General features: G+C 46.3%; 9 non-coding genes across 9 annotated transcripts; all 9 read left to right on the plus strand.

Moving 5' to 3' along the window:
* The first annotated feature begins 912 nt into the window (after positions 1–912).
* On the plus strand, positions 913–1,103 carry LOC130349262 (U2 spliceosomal RNA). The gene has a single exon (XR_008886652.1). It is a non-coding gene; the product is annotated as a U2 spliceosomal RNA (small nuclear RNA).
* A 2,088-nt stretch (positions 1,104–3,191) lies between these two features.
* On the plus strand, positions 3,192–3,382 carry LOC130349112 (U2 spliceosomal RNA). The gene has a single exon (XR_008886517.1). It is a non-coding gene; the product is annotated as a U2 spliceosomal RNA (small nuclear RNA).
* Positions 3,383–5,459: 2,077 nt separating this feature from the next.
* On the plus strand, positions 5,460–5,650 carry LOC130349231 (U2 spliceosomal RNA). Its single transcript, XR_008886624.1, has one exon. It is a non-coding gene; the product is annotated as a U2 spliceosomal RNA (small nuclear RNA).
* Positions 5,651–7,737: 2,087 nt separating this feature from the next.
* LOC130349247 (U2 spliceosomal RNA) lies at positions 7,738–7,928 on the plus strand. The gene has a single exon (XR_008886639.1). It is a non-coding gene; the product is annotated as a U2 spliceosomal RNA (small nuclear RNA).
* Positions 7,929–10,008: 2,080 nt separating this feature from the next.
* Positions 10,009–10,199, plus strand: LOC130349113 (U2 spliceosomal RNA). Its single transcript, XR_008886518.1, has one exon. It is a non-coding gene; the product is annotated as a U2 spliceosomal RNA (small nuclear RNA).
* Positions 10,200–12,297: 2,098 nt separating this feature from the next.
* Positions 12,298–12,488, plus strand: LOC130349114 (U2 spliceosomal RNA). Its single transcript, XR_008886519.1, has one exon. It is a non-coding gene; the product is annotated as a U2 spliceosomal RNA (small nuclear RNA).
* A 2,089-nt stretch (positions 12,489–14,577) lies between these two features.
* LOC130349249 (U2 spliceosomal RNA) lies at positions 14,578–14,768 on the plus strand. Its single transcript, XR_008886640.1, has one exon. It is a non-coding gene; the product is annotated as a U2 spliceosomal RNA (small nuclear RNA).
* A 2,080-nt stretch (positions 14,769–16,848) lies between these two features.
* On the plus strand, positions 16,849–17,039 carry LOC130349116 (U2 spliceosomal RNA). Its single transcript, XR_008886520.1, has one exon. It is a non-coding gene; the product is annotated as a U2 spliceosomal RNA (small nuclear RNA).
* A 2,097-nt stretch (positions 17,040–19,136) lies between these two features.
* Positions 19,137–19,327, plus strand: LOC130349117 (U2 spliceosomal RNA). Its single transcript, XR_008886521.1, has one exon. It is a non-coding gene; the product is annotated as a U2 spliceosomal RNA (small nuclear RNA).
* Positions 19,328–20,057: the final 730 nt, after the last annotated feature.

The raw sequence follows: 20,057 nt of genomic DNA on the forward strand, positions 1-20,057 counted from the left end.
ATATATATATATATATATATATATATATATATATATATATGCGCACACACACACATATATATAAACGTATTCTCCGTTGAGATATTGCAGCCGCTGCTGTGTCCAGGCCCAGGAGCCTTAGCACTGTGCTGTGATGTCACTCAATACCACTGACATCACTAGGTGTAAACAACATCTCTCCTTTGCTGTGTATGTGACTATGGAGCTGTTTGGTGATGTCGTCTATTATGGCCTTCATAGAAGCAACAGGAGATTGTTGCATCCATCTAGAACCCTCAGAACTACAGTGCTATGATGTCACTCACTTCCACAGGCCTTGCAGAGTGTAAACAACAACAACCCAGCTTTGTTGTGTATGTAACCATAGGGATTTGTGATGTCACCTAGAACCTTCACAGCAGCGACAGCTTTATGAGGAGCATCAGCACTGCTCTGCCTGAGCAGAACCATCACCGCCATAGGTTGTCAAATAACCCGGGTTTAACCCACACAGGTAAGTCCAATGGGGTGCAGGCATGTCCTCTATGCTTACAGCTTCCCGTGGGTGTTGGTTTGATACCGTTTGGGGACAGCCAAGGAGGCATCTGCAGGCAACAAAGGTAGGTGTGTGCTTGTGTGTGTGTTTCCTATGCAGATCCTAAGCCCAGTGTCACATGCAAGTAGGAGGAGTAAGAAGGGTTCCTGGCAAATCCGGGTTATGGATTGCATTTAAAAAGGCCCCGTGGGAGTGCAATGGGCCCCTGTCTTGCTGCTTAGCAATAATGGTATGGGTTTAGGTTCTGCTGTGTGTACTGGTGGTTGACTGCCCCCCAGCCCAGAGTGTGCATGGAAAATTGTCTGGCAGCCTTCCTGACAGCAAGCAGTGATAGTGCCCATGAAGGGCACCTTGTTGGGCCCGCCCCTTTCACGGTTATCGCTTCTCGGCCTTTTGGCTAAGATCAAGTGTAGTATCTGTTCTTATCAGTTCAATATCTGATACGTCCCCTATCTGGGGACCATATATTAAATGGATTTTTGAGAACGGGGGCCGATTTCCAAGCTTGCTTCCGTCGCCCTATGCATTGACCCGATATGGCAGTATCTTCGGGTACAGTGCACCACCCCCTTACAGGGTTAAAAAGAAAGATTCCTACTTTCATTGCTACCTGCTTGCTGGCTAGCCAGCTAGCCAGCCCTGTGGGCCTTGCTGCTGCTGCAGCCAAAAAACAAAAGGTGGTGCTGCTGCTGCTTCTGCTGCTTCTGCTTCTGCTTGTGTCTGGCCGCTGTTGGAGCGTCCAGGCACAGGACTTCTGCTGCTGCTGACTAAATGGCCTCCTTAATTGGATCATTTGAGTAGCCAGCACACCTGTGCAGGTAGGGCATGACATGATAGGCAGCTGCCTTGATAGCGGGTGGGTGCTGAATGTTCCTAATTGACAAAATAAGATTAATGCTTATGAAGAAATATAAAATCTCATCCCTTCCCCAATATCGCGCCACACCCCTACCCCTTAATTCCCTGGTTGAACTTGATGGACATATGTCTTTTTTCGACCGTACTAACTATGTAACTATGTAACATAACATGGGGGGGGGGGGGTCTCCTGGCTGTTCACACAGGTGTGTCATTGCTGTACATTGACCATGCATTGCTTCTGTGGTATTGCAAAGGCAAAGACAAATTCTTCCAGCCATCCATTGCACTAATGGATTGGTCATCAGCTGGCTGTCTATGTCCCGTATCAATATAAACCAAAGTACAGAGGGTTAGGCTATGCTATTGTGCACCTACCTGATGCATCAGAAGGTGCGAGGCCCTTGCTAAATTCTGTGCACAGACTTTGAGATCTATACTTTAGACTGTATCTAAACCTGCTCCAACATGGACTGACATTCTGGCCTACTTTCAGCCGATGCGACTTGTCTGTCGCTGAACAGTCGCTTTTTATGTATTCAGCACCTATGTATAATGTTGTAAAAATGCTCTAGAAGCTAAAGTCGCAGAAATGTCACACATATTTGGCCTGCAACTTTCTGTGCGACAAATTCAGACAGGAAAAATCAGTATAAATCCATAGAAAATTATCCCCCAGTGTCTCCATCTGCTGGCGGTATTGAATAAGCATTGCTGCACTGATGGGGTATGCATTAGACGAAAAAAAAGAAGAAAAAGAAGAATAATACGCCCAGAAAAGAGGCGAAAAGGAGAAAAACGTAAAAAAACGTGAAAAAAAAGTAAGAGGAAGAGAAGGGAAAAAAAGGTGGAAATGGGTTTAAAAGTGATTTCGGCGGAGAAATATATATATATATATATATATATATATATATATATATATATACGCGCACACACACACATATATATAAACGTATTCTCCGTTGAGATATTGCAGCCGCTGCTGTGTCCAGGCCCAGGAGCCTTAGCACTGTGCTGTGATGTCACTCAATACCACTGACATCACTAGGTGTAAACAACATTTCTCCTTTGCTGTGTATGTGACTATGGAGCTGTTTGGTGATGTCGTCTATTATGGCCTTCATAGAAGCAACAGGAGATTGTTGCATCCATCTAGAACCCTCAGAACTACAGTGCTATGATGTCACTCACTTCCACAGGCCTTGCAGAGTGTAAACAACAACAACCCAGCTTTGTTGTGTATGTAACCATAGGGATTTGTGATGTCACCTAGAACCTTCACAGCAGCGACAGCTTTATGAGGAGCATCAGCACTGCTCTGCCTGAGCAGAACCATCACCGCCATAGGTTGTCAAATAACCCGGGTTTAACCCACACAGGTAAGTCCAATGGGGTGCAGGCATGTCCTCTATGCTTACAGCTTCCCGTGGGTGTTGGTTTGATACCGTTTGGGGACAGCCAAGGAGGCATCTGCAGGCAACAAAGGTAGGTGTGTGCTTGTGTGTGTGTTTCCTATGCAGATCCTAAGCCCAGTGTCACATGCAAGTAGGAGGAGTAAGAAGGGTTCCTGGCAAATCCGGGTTATGGATTGCATTTAAAAAGGCCCCGTGGGAGTGCAATGGGCCCCTGTCTTGCTGCTTAGCAATAATGGTATGGGTTTAGGTTCTGCTGTGTGTACTGGTGGTTGACTGCCCCCCAGCCCAGAGTGTGCATGGAAAATTGTCTGGCAGCCTCCCTGACAGCAAGCAGTGATAGTGCCCATGAAGGGCACCTTGTTGGGCCCGCCCCTTTCACGGTTATCGCTTCTCGGCCTTTTGGCTAAGATCAAGTGTAGTATCTGTTCTTATCAGTTTAATATCTGATACGTCCCCTATCTGGGGACCATATATTAAATGGATTTTTGAGAACGGGGGCCGATTTCGAAGCTTGCTTCCGTCGCCCTATGCATTGACCCGATATGGCAGTATCTTCGGGTACAGTGCACCACCCCCTTACAGGGTTAAAAAGAAAGATTCCTACTTTCATTGCTACCTGCTTGCTGGCTAGCCAGCTAGCCAGCCCTGTGGGCCTTGCTGCTGCTGCAGCCAAAAAACAAAAGGTGGTGCTGCTGCTGCTTCTGCTTCTGCTTGTGTCTGGCCGCTGTTGGAGCGTCCAGGCACAGGACTTCTGCTGCTGCTGACTAAATGGCCTCCTTAATTGGATCATTTGAGTAGCCAGCACACCTGTGCAGGTAGGGCATGACATGATAGGCAGCTGCCTTGATAGCGGGTGGGTGCTGAATGTTCCTAATTGACAAAATAAGATTAATGCTTATGAAGAAATATAAAATCTCATCCCTTCCCCAATATCGCGCCACACCCCTACCCCTTAATTCCCTGGTTGAACTTGATGGACATATGTCTTTTTTCGACCGTACTAACTATGTAACTATGTAACATAACATGGGGGGGGGGGTCTCCTGGCTGTTCACACAGGTGTGTCATTGCTGTACATTGACCATGCATTGCTTCTGTGGTATTGCAAAGGCAAAGACAAATGCTTCCAGCCATCCATTGCACTAATGGATTGGTCATCAGCTGGCTGTCTATGTCCCGCATCAATATAGACCAAAGTACAGAGGGTTAGGCTATGCTATTGTGCACCTACCTGATGCATCAGAAGGTGCGAGGCCCTTGCTAAATTCTGTGCACAGACTTTGAGATCTATACTTTAGACTGTATCTAAACCTGCTCCAACATGGACTGACATTCTGGCCTACTTTCAGCCGATGCGACTTGTCTGTCGCTGAACAGTCGCTTTTTATGTATTCAGCACCTATGTATAATGTTGTAAAAATGCTCTAGAAGCTAAAGTCGCAGAAATGTCACACATATTTGGCCTGCAACTTTCTGTGCGACAAATTCAGACAGGAAAAATCAGTATAAATCCTTAGAAAATTATCCCCCAGTGTCTCCATCTGCTGGCGGTATTGAATAAGCATTGCTGCACTGATGGGGTATGCATTAGACGAAAAAAAAGAAGAAAAAGAAGAATAATACGCCCAGAAAAGAGGCGAAAAGGAGAAAAACGTAAAAAAACGTGAAAAAAAAGTAAGAGGAAGAGAAGGGAAAAAAAGGTGGAAATGGGTTTAAAAGTGATTTCGGCGGAGAAATATATATATATATATATATATATATATATATATATATATATACGCGCACACACACACATATATATAAACGTATTCTCCGTTGAGATATTGCAGCCGCTGCTGTATCCAGGCCCAGGAGCCTTAGCACTGTGCTGTGATGTCACTCAATACCACTGACATCACTAGGTGTAAACAACATCTCTCCTTTGCTGTGTATGTGACTATGGAGCTGTTTGGTGATGTCGTCTATTATGGCCTTCATAGAAGCAACAGGAGATTGTTGCATCCATCTAGAACCCTCAGAACTACAGTGCTATGATGTCACTCACTTCCACAGGCCTTGCAGAGTGTAAACAACAACAACCCAGCTTTGTTGTGTATGTAACCATAGGGATTTGTGATGTCACCTAGAACCTTCACAGCAGCGACAGCTTTATGAGGAGCATCAGCACTGCTCTGCCTGAGCAGAACCATCACCGCCATAGGTTGTCAAATAACCCGGGTTTAACCCACACAGGTAAGTCCAATGGGGTGCAGGCATGTCCTCTATGCTTACAGCTTCCCGTGGGTGTTGGTTTGATACCGTTTGGGGACAGCCAAGGAGGCATCTGCAGGCAACAAAGGTAGGTGTGTGCTTGTGTGTGTGTTTCCTATGCAGATCCTAAGCCCAGTGTCACATGCAAGTAGGAGGAGTAAGAAGGGTTCCTGGCAAATCCGGGTTATGGATTGCATTTAAAAAGGCCCCGTGGGAGTGCAATGGGCCCCTGTCTTGCTGCTTAGCAATAATGGTATGGGTTTAGGTTCTGCTGTGTGTACTGGTGGTTGACTGCCCCCCAGCCCAGAGTGTGCATGGAAAATTGTCTGGCAGCCTCCCTGACAGCAAGCAGTGATAGTGCCCATGAAGGGCACCTTGTTGGGCCCGCCCCTTTCACGGTTATCGCTTCTCGGCCTTTTGGCCAAGATCAAGTGTAGTATCTGTTCTTATCAGTTTAATATCTGATACGTCCCCTATCTGGGGACCATATATTAAATGGATTTTTGAGAACGGGGGCCGATTTCGAAGCTTGCTTCCATCGCCCTATGCATTGACCCGATATGGCAGTATCTTCGGGTACAGTGCACCACCCCCTTACAGGGTTAAAAAGAAAGATTCCTACTTTCATTGCTACCTGCTTGCTGGCTAGCCAGCTAGCCAGCCCTGTGGGCCTTGCTGCTGCTGCAGCCAAAAAACAAAAGGTGGTGCTGCTGCTGCTTCTGCTGCTTCTGCTTCTGCTTGTGTCTGGCCGCTGTTGGAGCGTCCAGGCACAGGACTTCTGCTGCTGCTGACTAAATGGCCTCCTTAATTGGATCATTTGAGTAGCCAGCACACCTGTGCAGGTAGGGCATGACATGATAGGCAGCTGCCTTGATAGCGGGTGGGTGCTGAATGTTCCTAATTGACAAAATAAGATTAATGCTTATGAAGAAATATAAAATCTCATCCCTTCCCCAATATCGCGCCACACCCCTACCCCTTAATTCCCTGGTTGAACTTGATGGACATATGTCTTTTTTCGACCGTACTAACTATGTAACTATGTAACATAACATGGGGGGGGGGGGTCTCCTGGCTGTTCACACAGGTGTGTCATTGCTGTACATTGACCATGCATTGCTTCTGTGGTATTGCAAAGGCAAAGACAAATGCTTCCAGCCATCCATTGCACTAATGGATTGGTCATCAGCTGGCTGTCTATGTCCCGCATCAATATAGACCAAAGTACAGAGGGTTAGGCTATGCTATTGTGCACCTACCTGATGCATCAGAAGGTGCGAGGCCCTTGCTAAATTCTGTGCACAGACTTTGAGATCTATACTTTAGACTGTATCTAAACCTGCTCCAACATGGACTGACATTCTGGCCTACTTTCAGCCGATGCGACTTGTCTGTCGCTGAACAGTCGCTTTTTATGTATTCAGCACCTATGTATAATGTTGTAAAAATGCTCTAGAAGCTAAAGTCGCAGAAATGTCACACATATTTGGCCTGCAACTTTCTGTGCGACAAATTCAGACAGGAAAAATCAGTATAAATCCTTAGAAAATTATCCCCCAGTGTCTCCATCTGCTGGCGGTATTGAATAAGCATTGCTGCACTGATGGGGTATGCATTAGACGAAAAAAAAGAAGAAAAAGAAGAATAATACGCCCAGAAAAGAGGCGAAAAGGAGAAAAACGTAAAAAAACGTGAAAAAAAAGTAAGAGGAAGAGAAGGGAAAAAAAGGTGGAAATGGGTTTAAAAGTGATTTCGGCGGAGAAATATATATATATATATATATATATATATATATATATATATATACGCGCACACACACACATATATATAAACGTATTCTCCGTTGAGATATTGCAGCCGCTGCTGTGTCCAGGCCCAGGAGCCTTAGCACTGTGCTGTGATGTCACTCAATACCACTGACATCACTAGGTGTAAACAACATCTCTCCTTTGCTGTGTATGTGACTATGGAGCTGTTTGGTGATGTCGTCTATTATGGCCTTCATAGAAGCAACAGGAGATTGTTGCATCCATCTAGAACCCTCAGAACTACAGTGCTATGATGTCACTCACTTCCACAGGCCTTGCAGAGTGTAAACAACAACAACCCAGCTTTGTTGTGTATGTAACCATAGGGATTTGTGATGTCACCTAGAACCTTCACAGCAGCGACAGCTTTATGAGGAGCATCAGCACTGCTCTGCCTGAGCAGAACCATCACCGCCATAGGTTGTCAAATAACCCGGGTTTAACCCACACAGGTAAGTCCAATGGGGTGCAGGCATGTCCTCTATGCTTACAGCTTCCCGTGGGTGTTGGTTTGATACCGTTTGGGGACAGCCAAGGAGGCATCTGCAGGCAACAAAGGTAGGTGTGTGCTTGTGTGTGTGTTTCCTATGCAGATCCTAAGCCCAGTGTCACATGCAAGTAGGAGGAGTAAGAAGGGTTCCTGGCAAATCCGGGTTATGGATTGCATTTAAAAAGGCCCCGTGGGAGTGCAATGGGCCCCTGTCTTGCTGCTTAGCAATAATGGTATGGGTTTAGGTTCTGCTGTGTGTACTGGTGGTTGACTGCCCCCCAGCCCAGAGTGTGCATGGAAAATTGTCTGGCAGCCTCCCTGACAGCAAGCAGTGATAGTGCCCATGAAGGGCACCTTGTTGGGCCCGCCCCTTTCACGGTTATCGCTTCTCGGCCTTTTGGCTAAGATCAAGTGTAGTATCTGTTCTTATCAGTTTAATATCTGATACGTCCCCTATCTGGGGACCATATATTAAATGGATTTTTGAGAACGGGGGCCGATTTCGAAGCTTGCTTCCGTCGCCCTATGCATTGACCCGATATGGCAGAATCTTCGGGTACAGTGCACCACCCCCTTACAGGGTTAAAAAGAAAGATTCCTACTTTCATTGCTACCTGCTTGCTGGCTAGCCAGCTAGCCAGCCCTGTGGGCCTTGCTGCTGCTGCAGCCAAAAAACAAAAGGTGGTGCTGCTGCTGCTTCTGCTGCTTCTGCTTCTGCTTGTGTCTGGCCGCTGTTGGAGCGTCCAGGCACAGGACTTCTGCTGCTGCTGACTAAATGGCCTCCTTAATTGGATCATTTGAGTAGCCAGCACACCTGTGCAGGTAGGGCATGACATGATAGGCAGCTGCCTTGATAGCGGGTGGGTGCTGAATGTTCCTAATTGACAAAATAAGATTAATGCTTATGAAGAAATATAAAATCTCATCCCTTCCCCAATATCGCGCCACACCCCTACCCCTTAATTCCCTGGTTGAACTTGATGGACATATGTCTTTTTTCGACCGTACTAACTATGTAACTATGTAACATAACATGGGGGGGGGGGGGGGGGTCTCCTGGCTGTTCACACAGGTGTGTCATTGCTGTACATTGACCATGCATTGCTTCTGTGGTATTGCAAAGGCAAAGACAAATGCTTCCAGCCATCCATTGCACTAATGGATTGGTCATCAGCTGGCTGTCTATGTCCCGCATCAATATAGACCAAAGTACAGAGGGTTAGGCTATGCTATTGTGCACCTACCTGATGCATCAGAAGGTGCGAGGCCCTTGCTAAATTCTGTGCACAGACTTTGAGATCTATACTTTAGACTGTATCTAAACCTGCTCCAACATGGACTGACATTCTGGCCTACTTTCAGCCGATGCGACTTGTCTGTCGCTGAACAGTCGCTTTTTATGTATTCAGCACCTATGTATAATGTTGTAAAAATGCTCTAGAAGCTAAAGTCGCAGAAATGTCACACATATTTGGCCTGCAACTTTCTGTGCGACAAATTCAGACAGGAAAAATCAGTATAAATCCTTAGAAAATTATCCCCCAGTGTCTCCATCTGCTGGCGGTATTGAATAAGCATTGCTGCACTGATGGGGTATGCATTAGACGAAAAAAAAGAAGAAAAAGAAGAATAATACGCCCAGAAAAGAGGCGAAAAGGAGAAAAACGTAAAAAAACGTGAAAAAAAAGTAAGAGGAAGAGAAGGGAAAAAAAGGTGGAAATGGGTTTAAAAGTGATTTCGGCGGAGAAATATATATATATATATATATATATATATATACGCGCACACACACACATATATATAAACGTATTCTCCGTTGAGATATTGCAGCCGCTGCTGTGTCCAGGCCCAGGAGCCTTAGCACTGTGCTGTGATGTCACTCAATACCACTGACATCACTAGGTGTAAACAACATCTCTCCTTTGCTGTGTATGTGACTATGGAGCTGTTTGGTGATGTCGTCTATTATGGCCTTCATAGAAGCAACAGGAGATTGTTGCATCCATCTAGAACCCTCAGAACTACAGTGCTATGATGTCACTCACTTCCACAGGCCTTGCAGACTGTAAACAACAACAACCCAGCTTTGTTGTGTATGTAACCATAGGGATTTGTGATGTCACCTAGAACCTTCACAGCAGCGACAGCTTTATGAGGAGCATCAGCACTGCTCTGCCTGAGCAGAACCATCACCGCCATAGGTTGTCAAATAACCCGGGTTTAACCCACACAGGTAAGTCCAATGGGGTGCAGGCATGTCCTCTATGCTTACAGCTTCCCGTGGGTGTTGGTTTGATACCGTTTGGGGACAGCCAAGGAGGCATCTGCAGGCAACAAAGGTAGGTGTGTGCTTGTGTGTGTGTTTCCTATGCAGATCCTAAGCCCAGTGTCACATGCAAGTAGGAGGAGTAAGAAGGGTTCCTGGCAAGTCCGGGTTATGGATTGCATTTAAAAAGGCCCCGTGGGAGTGCAATGGGCCCCTGTCTTGCTGCTTAGCAATAATGGTATGGGTTTAGGTTCTGCTGTGTGTACTGGTGGTTGACTGCCCCCCAGCCCAGAGTGTGCATGGAAAATTGTCTGGCAGCCTCCCTGACAGCAAGCAGTGATAGTGCCCATGAAGGGCACCTTGTTGGGCCCGCCCCTTTCACGGTTATCGCTTCTCGGCCTTTTGGCTAAGATCAAGTGTAGTATCTGTTCTTATCAGTTTAATATCTGATACGTCCCCTATCTGGGGACCATATATTAAATGGATTTTTGAGAACGGGGGCCGATTTCGAAGCTTGCTTCCGTCGCCCTATGCATTGACCCGATATGGCAGTATCTTCGGGTACAGTGCACCACCCCCTTACAGGGTTAAAAAGAAAGATTCCTACTTTCATTGCTACCTGCTTGCTGGCTAGCCAGCTAGCCAGCCCTGTGGGCCTTGCTGCTGCTGCAGCCAAAAAACAAAAGGTGGTGCTGCTGCTGCTTCTGCTGCTTCTGCTTCTGCTTGTGTCTGGCCGCTGTTGGAGCGTCCAGGCACAGGACTTCTGCTGCTGCTGACTAAATGGCCTCCTTAATTGGATCATTTGAGTAGCCAGCACACCTGTGCAGGTAGGGCATGACATGATAGGCAGCTGCCTTGATAGCGGGTGGGTGCTGAATGTTCCTAATTGACAAAATAAGATTAATGCTTATGAAGAAATATAAAATCTCATCCCTTCCCCAATATCGCGCCACACCCCTACCCCTTAATTCCCTGGTTGAACTTGATGGACATATGTCTTTTTTCGACCGTACTAACTATGTAACTATGTAACATAACATGGGGGGGGAGGGGGGGGGGTCTCCTGGCTGTTCACACAGGTGTGTCATTGCTGTACATTGACCATGCATTGCTTCTGTGGTATTGCAAAGGCAAAGACAAATGCTTCCAGCCATCCATTGCACTAATGGATTGGTCATCAGCTGGCTGTCTATGTCCCGCATCAATATAGACCAAAGTACAGAGGGTTAGGCTATGCTATTGTGCACCTACCTGATGCATCAGAAGGTGCGAGGCCCTTGCTAAATTCTGTGCACAGACTTTGAGATCTATACTTTAGACTGTATCTAAACCTGCTCCAACATGGACTGACATTCTGGCCTACTTTCAGCCGATGCGACTTGTCTGTCGCTGAACAGTCGCTTTTTATGTATTCAGCACCTATGTATAATGTTGTAAAAATGCTCTAGAAGCTAAAGTCGCAGAAATGTCACACATATTTGGCCTGCAACTTTCTGTGCGACAAATTCAGACAGGAAAAATCAGTATAAATCCTTAGAAAATTATCCCCCAGTGTCTCCATCTGCTGGCGGTATTGAATAAGCATTGCTGCACTGATGGGGTATGCATTAGACGAAAAAAAAGAAGAAAAAGAAGAATAATACGCCCAGAAAAGAGGCGAAAAGGAGAAAAACGTAAAAAAACGTGAAAAAAAAGTAAGAGGAAGAGAAGGGAAAAAAAGGTGGAAATGGGTTTAAAAGTGATTTCGGCGGAGAAATATATATATATATATATATATATATATATATATATATATATATATATACGCACACACACACATATATATAAACGTATTCTCCGTTGAGATATTGCAGCCGCTGCTGTGTCCAGGCCCAGGAGCCTTAGCACTGTGCTGTGATGTCACTCAATACCACTGACATCACTAGGTGTAAACAACATCTCTCCTTTGCTGTGTATGTGACTATGGAGCTGTTTGGTGATGTCGTCTATTATGGCCTTCATAGAAGCAACAGGAGATTGTTGCATCCATCTAGAACCCTCAGAACTACAGTGCTATGATGTCACTCACTTCCACAGGCCTTGCAGAGTGTAAACAACAACAACCCAGCTTTGTTGTGTATGTAACCATAGGGATTTGTGATGTCACCTAGAACCTTCACAGCAGCGACAGCTTTATGAGGAGCATCAGCACTGCTCTGCCTGAGCAGAACCATCACCGCCATAGGTTGTCAAATAACCCGGGTTTAACCCACACAGGTAAGTCCAATGGGGTGCAGGCATGTCCTCTATGCTTACAGCTTCCCGTGGGTGTTGGTTTGATACCGTTTGGGGACAGCCAAGGAGGCATCTGCAGGCAACAAAGGTAGGTGTGTGCTTGTGTGTGTGTTTCCTATGCAGATCCTAAGCCCAGTGTCACATGCAAGTAGGAGGAGTAAGAAGGGTTCCTGGCAAGTCCGGGTTATGGATTGCATTTAAAAAGGCCCCGTGGGAGTGCAATGGGCCCCTGTCTTGCTGCTTAGCAATAATGGTATGGGTTTAGGTTCTGCTGTGTGTACTGGTGGTTGACTGCCCCCCAGCCCAGAGTGTGCATGGAAAATTGTCTGGCAGCCTCCCTGACAGCAAGCAGTGATAGTGCCCATGAAGGGCACCTTGTTGGGCCCGCCCCTTTCACGGTTATCGCTTCTCGGCCTTTTGGCTAAGATCAAGTGTAGTATCTGTTCTTATCAGTTTAATATCTGATACGTCCCCTATCTGGGGACCATATATTAAATGGATTTTTGAGAACGGGGGCCGATTTCGAAGCTTGCTTCCGTCGCCCTATGCATTGACCCGATATGGCAGTATCTTCGGGTACAGTGCACCACCCCCTTACAGGGTTAAAAAGAAAGATTCCTACTTTCATTGCTACCTGCTTGCTGGCTAGCCAGCTAGCCAGCCCTGTGGGCCTTGCTGCTGCTGCAGCCAAAAAACAAAAGGTGGTGCTGCTGCTGCTTCTGCTGCTTCTGCTTCTGCTTGTGTCTGGCCGCTGTTGGAGCGTCCAGGCACAGGACTTCTGCTGCTGCTGACTAAATGGCCTCCTTAATTGGATCATTTGAGTAGCCAGCACACCTGTGCAGGTAGGGCATGACATGATAGGCAGCTGCCTTGATAGCGGGTGGGTGCTGAATGTTCCTAATTGACAAAATAAGATTAATGCTTATGAAGAAATATAAAATCTCATCCCTTCCCCAATATCGCGCCACACCCCTACCCCTTAATTCCCTGGTTGAACTTGATGGACATATGTCTTTTTTCGACCGTACTAACTATGTAACTATGTAACATAACATGGGGGGGGGGGGTCTCCTGGCTGTTCACACAGGTGTGTCATTGCTGTACATTGACCATGCATTGCTTCTGTGGTATTGCAAAGGCAAAGACAAATGCTTCCAGCCATCCATTGCACTAATGGATTGGTCATCAGCTGGCTGTCTATGTCCCGCATCAATATAGACCAAAGTACAGAGGGTTAGGCTATGCTATTGTGCACCTACCTGATGCATCAGAAGGTGCGAGGCCCTTGCTAAATTCTGTGCACAGACTTTGAGATCTATACTTTAGACTGTATCTAAACCTGCTCCAACATGGACTGACATTCTGGCCTACTTTCAGCCGATGCGACTTGTCTGTCGCTGAACAGTCGCTTTTTATGTATTCAGCACCTATGTATAATGTTGTAAAAATGCTCTAGAAGCTAAAGTCGCAGAAATGTCACACATATTTGGCCTGCAACTTTCTGTGCGACAAATTCAGACAGGAAAAATCAGTATAAATCCTTAGAAAATTATCCCCCAGTGTCTCCATCTGCTGGCGGTATTGAATAAGCATTGCTGCACTGATGGGGTATGCATTAGACGAAAAAAAAGAAGAAAAAGAAGAATAATACGCCCAGAAAAGAGGCGAAAAGGAGAAAAACGTAAAAAAACGTGAAAAAAAAGTAAGAGGAAGAGAAGGGAAAAAAAGGTGGAAATGGGTTTAAAAGTGATTTCGGCGGAGAAATATATATATATATATATATATATATATATATATATATATATATACGCGCACACACACACATATATATAAACGTATTCTCCGTTGAGATATTGCAGCCGCTGCTGTGTCCAGGCCCAGGAGCCTTAGCACTGTGCTGTGATGTCACTCAATACCACTGACATCACTAGGTGTAAACAACATCTCTCCTTTGCTGTGTATGTGACTATGGAGCTGTTTGGTGATGTCGTCTATTATGGCCTTCATAGAAGCAACAGGAGATTGTTGCATCCATCTAGAACCCTCAGAACTACAGTGCTATGATGTCACTCACTTCCACAGGCCTTGCAGAGTGTAAACAACAACAACCCAGCTTTGTTGTGTATGTAACCATAGGGATTTGTGATGTCACCTAGAACCTTCACAGCAGCGACAGCTTTATGAGGAGCATCAGCACTGCTCTGCCTGAGCAGAACCATCACCGCCATAGGTTGTCAAATAACCCGGGTTTAACCCACACAGGTAAGTCCAATGGGGTGCAGGCATGTCCTCTATGCTTACAGCTTCCCGTGGGTGTTGGTTTGATACCGTTTGGGGACAGCCAAGGAGGCATCTGCAGGCAACAAAGGTAGGTGTGTGCTTGTGTGTGTGTTTCCTATGCAGATCCTAAGCCCAGTGTCACATGCAAGTAGGAGGAGTAAGAAGGGTTCCTGGCAAATCCGGGTTATGGATTGCATTTAAAAAGGCCCCGTGGGAGTGCAATGGGCCCCTGTCTTGCTGCTTAGCAATAATGGTATGGGTTTAGGTTCTGCTGTGTGTACTGGTGGTTGACTGCCCCCCAGCCCAGAGTGTGCATGGAAAATTGTCTGGCAGCCTCCCTGACAGCAAGCAGTGATAGTGCCCATGAAGGGCACCTTGTTGGGCCCGCCCCTTTCACGGTTATCGCTTCTCGGCCTTTTGGCTAAGATCAAGTGTAGTATCTGTTCTTATCAGTTTAATATCTGATACGTCCCCTATCTGGGGACCATATATTAAATGGATTTTTGAGAACGGGGGCCGATTTCGAAGCTTGCTTCCGTCGCCCTATGCATTGACCCGATATGGCAGAATCTTCGGGTACAGTGCACCACCCCCTTACAGGGTTAAAAAGAAAGATTCCTACTTTCATTGCTACCTGCTTGCTGGCTAGCCAGCTAGCCAGCCCTGTGGGCCTTGCTGCTGCTGCAGCCAAAAAACAAAAGGTGGTGCTGCTGCTGCTTCTGCTGCTTCTGCTTCTGCTTGTGTCTGGCCGCTGTTGGAGCGTCCAGGCACAGGACTTCTGCTGCTGCTGACTAAATGGCCTCCTTAATTGGATCATTTGAGTAGCCAGCACACCTGTGCAGGTAGGGCATGACATGATAGGCAGCTGCCTTGATAGCGGGTGGGTGCTGAATGTTCCTAATTGACAAAATAAGATTAATGCTTATGAAGAAATATAAAATCTCATCCCTTCCCCAATATCGCGCCACACCCCTACCCCTTAATTCCCTGGTTGAACTTGATGGACATATGTCTTTTTTCGACCGTACTAACTATGTAACTATGTAACATAACATGGGGGGGGGGGGGGGGGTCTCCTGGCTGTTCACACAGGTGTGTCATTGCTGTACATTGACCATGCATTGCTTCTGTGGTATTGCAAAGGCAAAGACAAATGCTTCCAGCCATCCATTGCACTAATGGATTGGTCATCAGCTGGCTGTCTATGTCCCGCATCAATATAGACCAAAGTACAGAGGGTTAGGCTATGCTATTGTGCACCTACCTGATGCATCAGAAGGTGCGAGGCCCTTGCTAAATTCTGTGCACAGACTTTGAGATCTATACTTTAGACTGTATCTAAACCTGCTCCAACATGGACTGACATTCTGGCCTACTTTCAGCCGATGCGACTTGTCTGTCGCTGAACAGTCGCTTTTTATGTATTCAGCACCTATGTATAATGTTGTAAAAATGCTCTAGAAGCTAAAGTCGCAGAAATGTCACACATATTTGGCCTGCAACTTTCTGTGCGACAAATTCAGACAGGAAAAATCAGTATAAATCCTTAGAAAATTATCCCCCAGTGTCTCCATCTGCTGGCGGTATTGAATAAGCATTGCTGCACTGATGGGGTATGCATTAGACGAAAAAAAAGAAGAAAAAGAAGAATAATACGCCCAGAAAAGAGGCGAAAAGGAGAAAAACGTAAAAAAACGTGAAAAAAAAGTAAGAGGAAGAGAAGGGAAAAAAAGGTGGAAATGGGTTTAAAAGTGATTTCGGCGGAGAAATATATATATATATATATATATATATATATACGCGCACACACACACATATATATAAACGTATTCTCCGTTGAGATATTGCAGCCGCTGCTGTGTCCAGGCCCAGGAGCCTTAGCACTGTGCTGTGATGTCACTCAATACCACTGACATCACTAGGTGTAAACAACATCTCTCCTTTGCTGTGTATGTGACTATGGAGCTGTTTGGTGATGTCGTCTATTATGGCCTTCATAGAAGCAACAGGAGATTGTTGCATCCATCTAGAACCCTCAGAACTACAGTGCTATGATGTCACTCACTTCCACAGGCCTTGCAGACTGTAAACAACAACAACCCAGCTTTGTTGTGTATGTAACCATAGGGATTTGTGATGTCACCTAGAACCTTCACAGCAGCGACAGCTTTATGAGGAGCATCAGCACTGCTCTGCCTGAGCAGAACCATCACCGCCATAGGTTGTCAAATAACCCGGGTTTAACCCACACAGGTAAGTCCAATGGGGTGCAGGCATGTCCTCTATGCTTACAGCTTCCCGTGGGTGTTGGTTTGATACCGTTTGGGGACAGCCAAGGAGGCATCTGCAGGCAACAAAGGTAGGTGTGTGCTTGTGTGTGTGTTTCCTATGCAGATCCTAAGCCCAGTGTCACATGCAAGTAGGAGGAGTAAGAAGGGTTCCTGGCAAGTCCGGGTTATGGATTGCATTTAAAAAGGCCCCGTGGGAGTGCAATGGGCCCCTGTCTTGCTGCTTAGCAATAATGGTATGGGTTTAGGTTCTGCTGTGTGTACTGGTGGTTGACTGCCCCCCAGCCCAGAGTGTGCATGGAAAATTGTCTGGCAGCCTCCCTGACAGCAAGCAGTGATAGTGCCCATGAAGGGCACCTTGTTGGGCCCGCCCCTTTCACGGTTATCGCTTCTCGGCCTTTTGGCTAAGATCAAGTGTAGTATCTGTTCTTATCAGTTTAATATCTGATACGTCCCCTATCTGGGGACCATATATTAAATGGATTTTTGAGAACGGGGGCCGATTTCGAAGCTTGCTTCCGTCGCCCTATGCATTGACCCGATATGGCAGTATCTTCGGGTACAGTGCACCACCCCCTTACAGGGTTAAAAAGAAAGATTCCTACTTTCATTGCTACCTGCTTGCTGGCTAGCCAGCTAGCCAGCCCTGTGGGCCTTGCTGCTGCTGCAGCCAAAAAACAAAAGGTGGTGCTGCTGCTGCTTCTGCTGCTTCTGCTTCTGCTTGTGTCTGGCCGCTGTTGGAGCGTCCAGGCACAGGACTTCTGCTGCTGCTGACTAAATGGCCTCCTTAATTGGATCATTTGAGTAGCCAGCACACCTGTGCAGGTAGGGCATGACATGATAGGCAGCTGCCTTGATAGCGGGTGGGTGCTGAATGTTCCTAATTGACAAAATAAGATTAATGCTTATGAAGAAATATAAAATCTCATCCCTTCCCCAATATCGCGCCACACCCCTACCCCTTAATTCCCTGGTTGAACTTGATGGACATATGTCTTTTTTCGACCGTACTAACTATGTAACTATGTAACATAACATGGGGGGGGAGGGGGGGGGTCTCCTGGCTGTTCACACAGGTGTGTCATTGCTGTACATTGACCATGCATTGCTTCTGTGGTATTGCAAAGGCAAAGACAAATGCTTCCAGCCATCCATTGCACTAATGGATTGGTCATCAGCTGGCTGTCTATGTCCCGCATCAATATAGACCAAAGTACAGAGGGTTAGGCTATGCTATTGTGCACCTACCTGATGCATCAGAAGGTGCGAGGCCCTTGCTAAATTCTGTGCACAGACTTTGAGATCTATACTTTAGACTGTATCTAAACCTGCTCCAACATGGACTGACATTCTGGCCTACTTTCAGCCGATGCGACTTGTCTGTCGCTGAACAGTCGCTTTTTATGTATTCAGCACCTATGTATAATGTTGTAAAAATGCTCTAGAAGCTAAAGTCGCAGAAATGTCACACATATTTGGCCTGCAACTTTCTGTGCGACAAATTCAGACAGGAAAAATCAGTATAAATCCTTAGAAAATTATCCCCCAGTGTCTCCATCTGCTGGCGGTATTGAATAAGCATTGCTGCACTGATGGGGTATGCATTAGACGAAAAAAAAGAAGAAAAAGAAGAATAATACGCCCAGAAAAGAGGCGAAAAGGAGAAAAACGTAAAAAAACGTGAAAAAAAAGTAAGAGGAAGAGAAGGGAAAAAAAGGTGGAAATGGGTTTAAAAGTGATTTCGGCGGAGAAATATATATATATATATATATATATATATATATATATATATATATATATACGCACACACACACATATATATAAACGTATTCTCCGTTGAGATATTGCAGCCGCTGCTGTGTCCAGGCCCAGGAGCCTTAGCACTGTGCTGTGATGTCACTCAATACCACTGACATCACTAGGTGTAAACAACATCTCTCCTTTGCTGTGTATGTGACTATGGAGCTGTTTGGTGATGTCGTCTATTATGGCCTTCATAGAAGCAACAGGAGATTGTTGCATCCATCTAGAACCCTCAGAACTACAGTGCTATGATGTCACTCACTTCCACAGGCCTTGCAGAGTGTAAACAACAACAACCCAGCTTTGTTGTGTATGTAACCATAGGGATTTGTGATGTCACCTAGAACCTTCACAGCAGCGACAGCTTTATGAGGAGCATCAGCACTGCTCTGCCTGAGCAGAACCATCACCGCCATAGGTTGTCAAATAACCCGGGTTTAACCCACACAGGTAAGTCCAATGGGGTGCAGGCATGTCCTCTATGCTTACAGCTTCCCGTGGGTGTTGGTTTGATACCGTTTGGGGACAGCCAAGGAGGCATCTGCAGGCAACAAAGGTAGGTGTGTGCTTGTGTGTGTGTTTCCTATGCAGATCCTAAGCCCAGTGTCACATGCAAGTAGGAGGAGTAAGAAGGGTTCCTGGCAAGTCCGGGTTATGGATTGCATTTAAAAAGGCCCCGTGGGAGTGCAATGGGCCCCTGTCTTGCTGCTTAGCAATAATGGTATGGGTTTAGGTTCTGCTGTGTGTACTGGTGGTTGACTGCCCCCCAGCCCAGAGTGTGCATGGAAAATTGTCTGGCAGCCTCCCTGACAGCAAGCAGTGATAGTGCCCATGAAGGGCACCTTGTTGGGCCCGCCCCTTTCACGGTTATCGCTTCTCGGCCTTTTGGCTAAGATCAAGTGTAGTATCTGTTCTTATCAGTTTAATATCTGATACGTCCCCTATCTGGGGACCATATATTAAATGGATTTTTGAGAACGGGGGCCGATTTCGAAGCTTGCTTCCGTCGCCCTATGCATTGACCCGATATGGCAGTATCTTCGGGTACAGTGCACCACCCCCTTACAGGGTTAAAAAGAAAGATTCCTACTTTCATTGCTACCTGCTTGCTGGCTAGCCAGCTAGCCAGCCCTGTGGGCCTTGCTGCTGCTGCAGCCAAAAAACAAAAGGTGGTGCTGCTGCTGCTTCTGCTGCTTCTGCTTCTGCTTGTGTCTGGCCGCTGTTGGAGCGTCCAGGCACAGGACTTCTGCTGCTGCTGACTAAATGGCCTCCTTAATTGGATCATTTGAGTAGCCAGCACACCTGTGCAGGTAGGGCATGACATGATAGGCAGCTGCCTTGATAGCGGGTGGGTGCTGAATGTTCCTAATTGACAAAATAAGATTAATGCTTATGAAGAAATATAAAATCTCATCCCTTCCCCAATATCGCGCCACACCCCTACCCCTTAATTCCCTGGTTGAACTTGATGGACATATGTCTTTTTTCGACCGTACTAACTATGTAACTATGTAACATAACATGGGGGGGGAGGGGGGGGGGTCTCCTGGCTGTTCACACAGGTGTGTCATTGCTGTACATTGACCATGCATTGCTTCTGTGGTATTGCAAAGGCAAAGACAAATGCTTCCAGCCATCCATTGCACTAATGGATTGGTCATCAGCTGGCTGTCTATGTCCCGCATCAATATAGACCAAAGTACAGAGGGTTAGGCTATGCTATTGTGCACCTACCTGATGCATCAGAAGGTGCGAGGCCCTTGCTAAATTCTGTGCACAGACTTTGAGAT

The sequence above is a fragment of the Hyla sarda genome, unplaced genomic scaffold (genome assembly GCF_029499605.1).
Source record: "Hyla sarda isolate aHylSar1 unplaced genomic scaffold, aHylSar1.hap1 scaffold_91, whole genome shotgun sequence".
NCBI lineage: Eukaryota > Metazoa > Chordata > Amphibia > Anura > Hylidae > Hyla > Hyla sarda.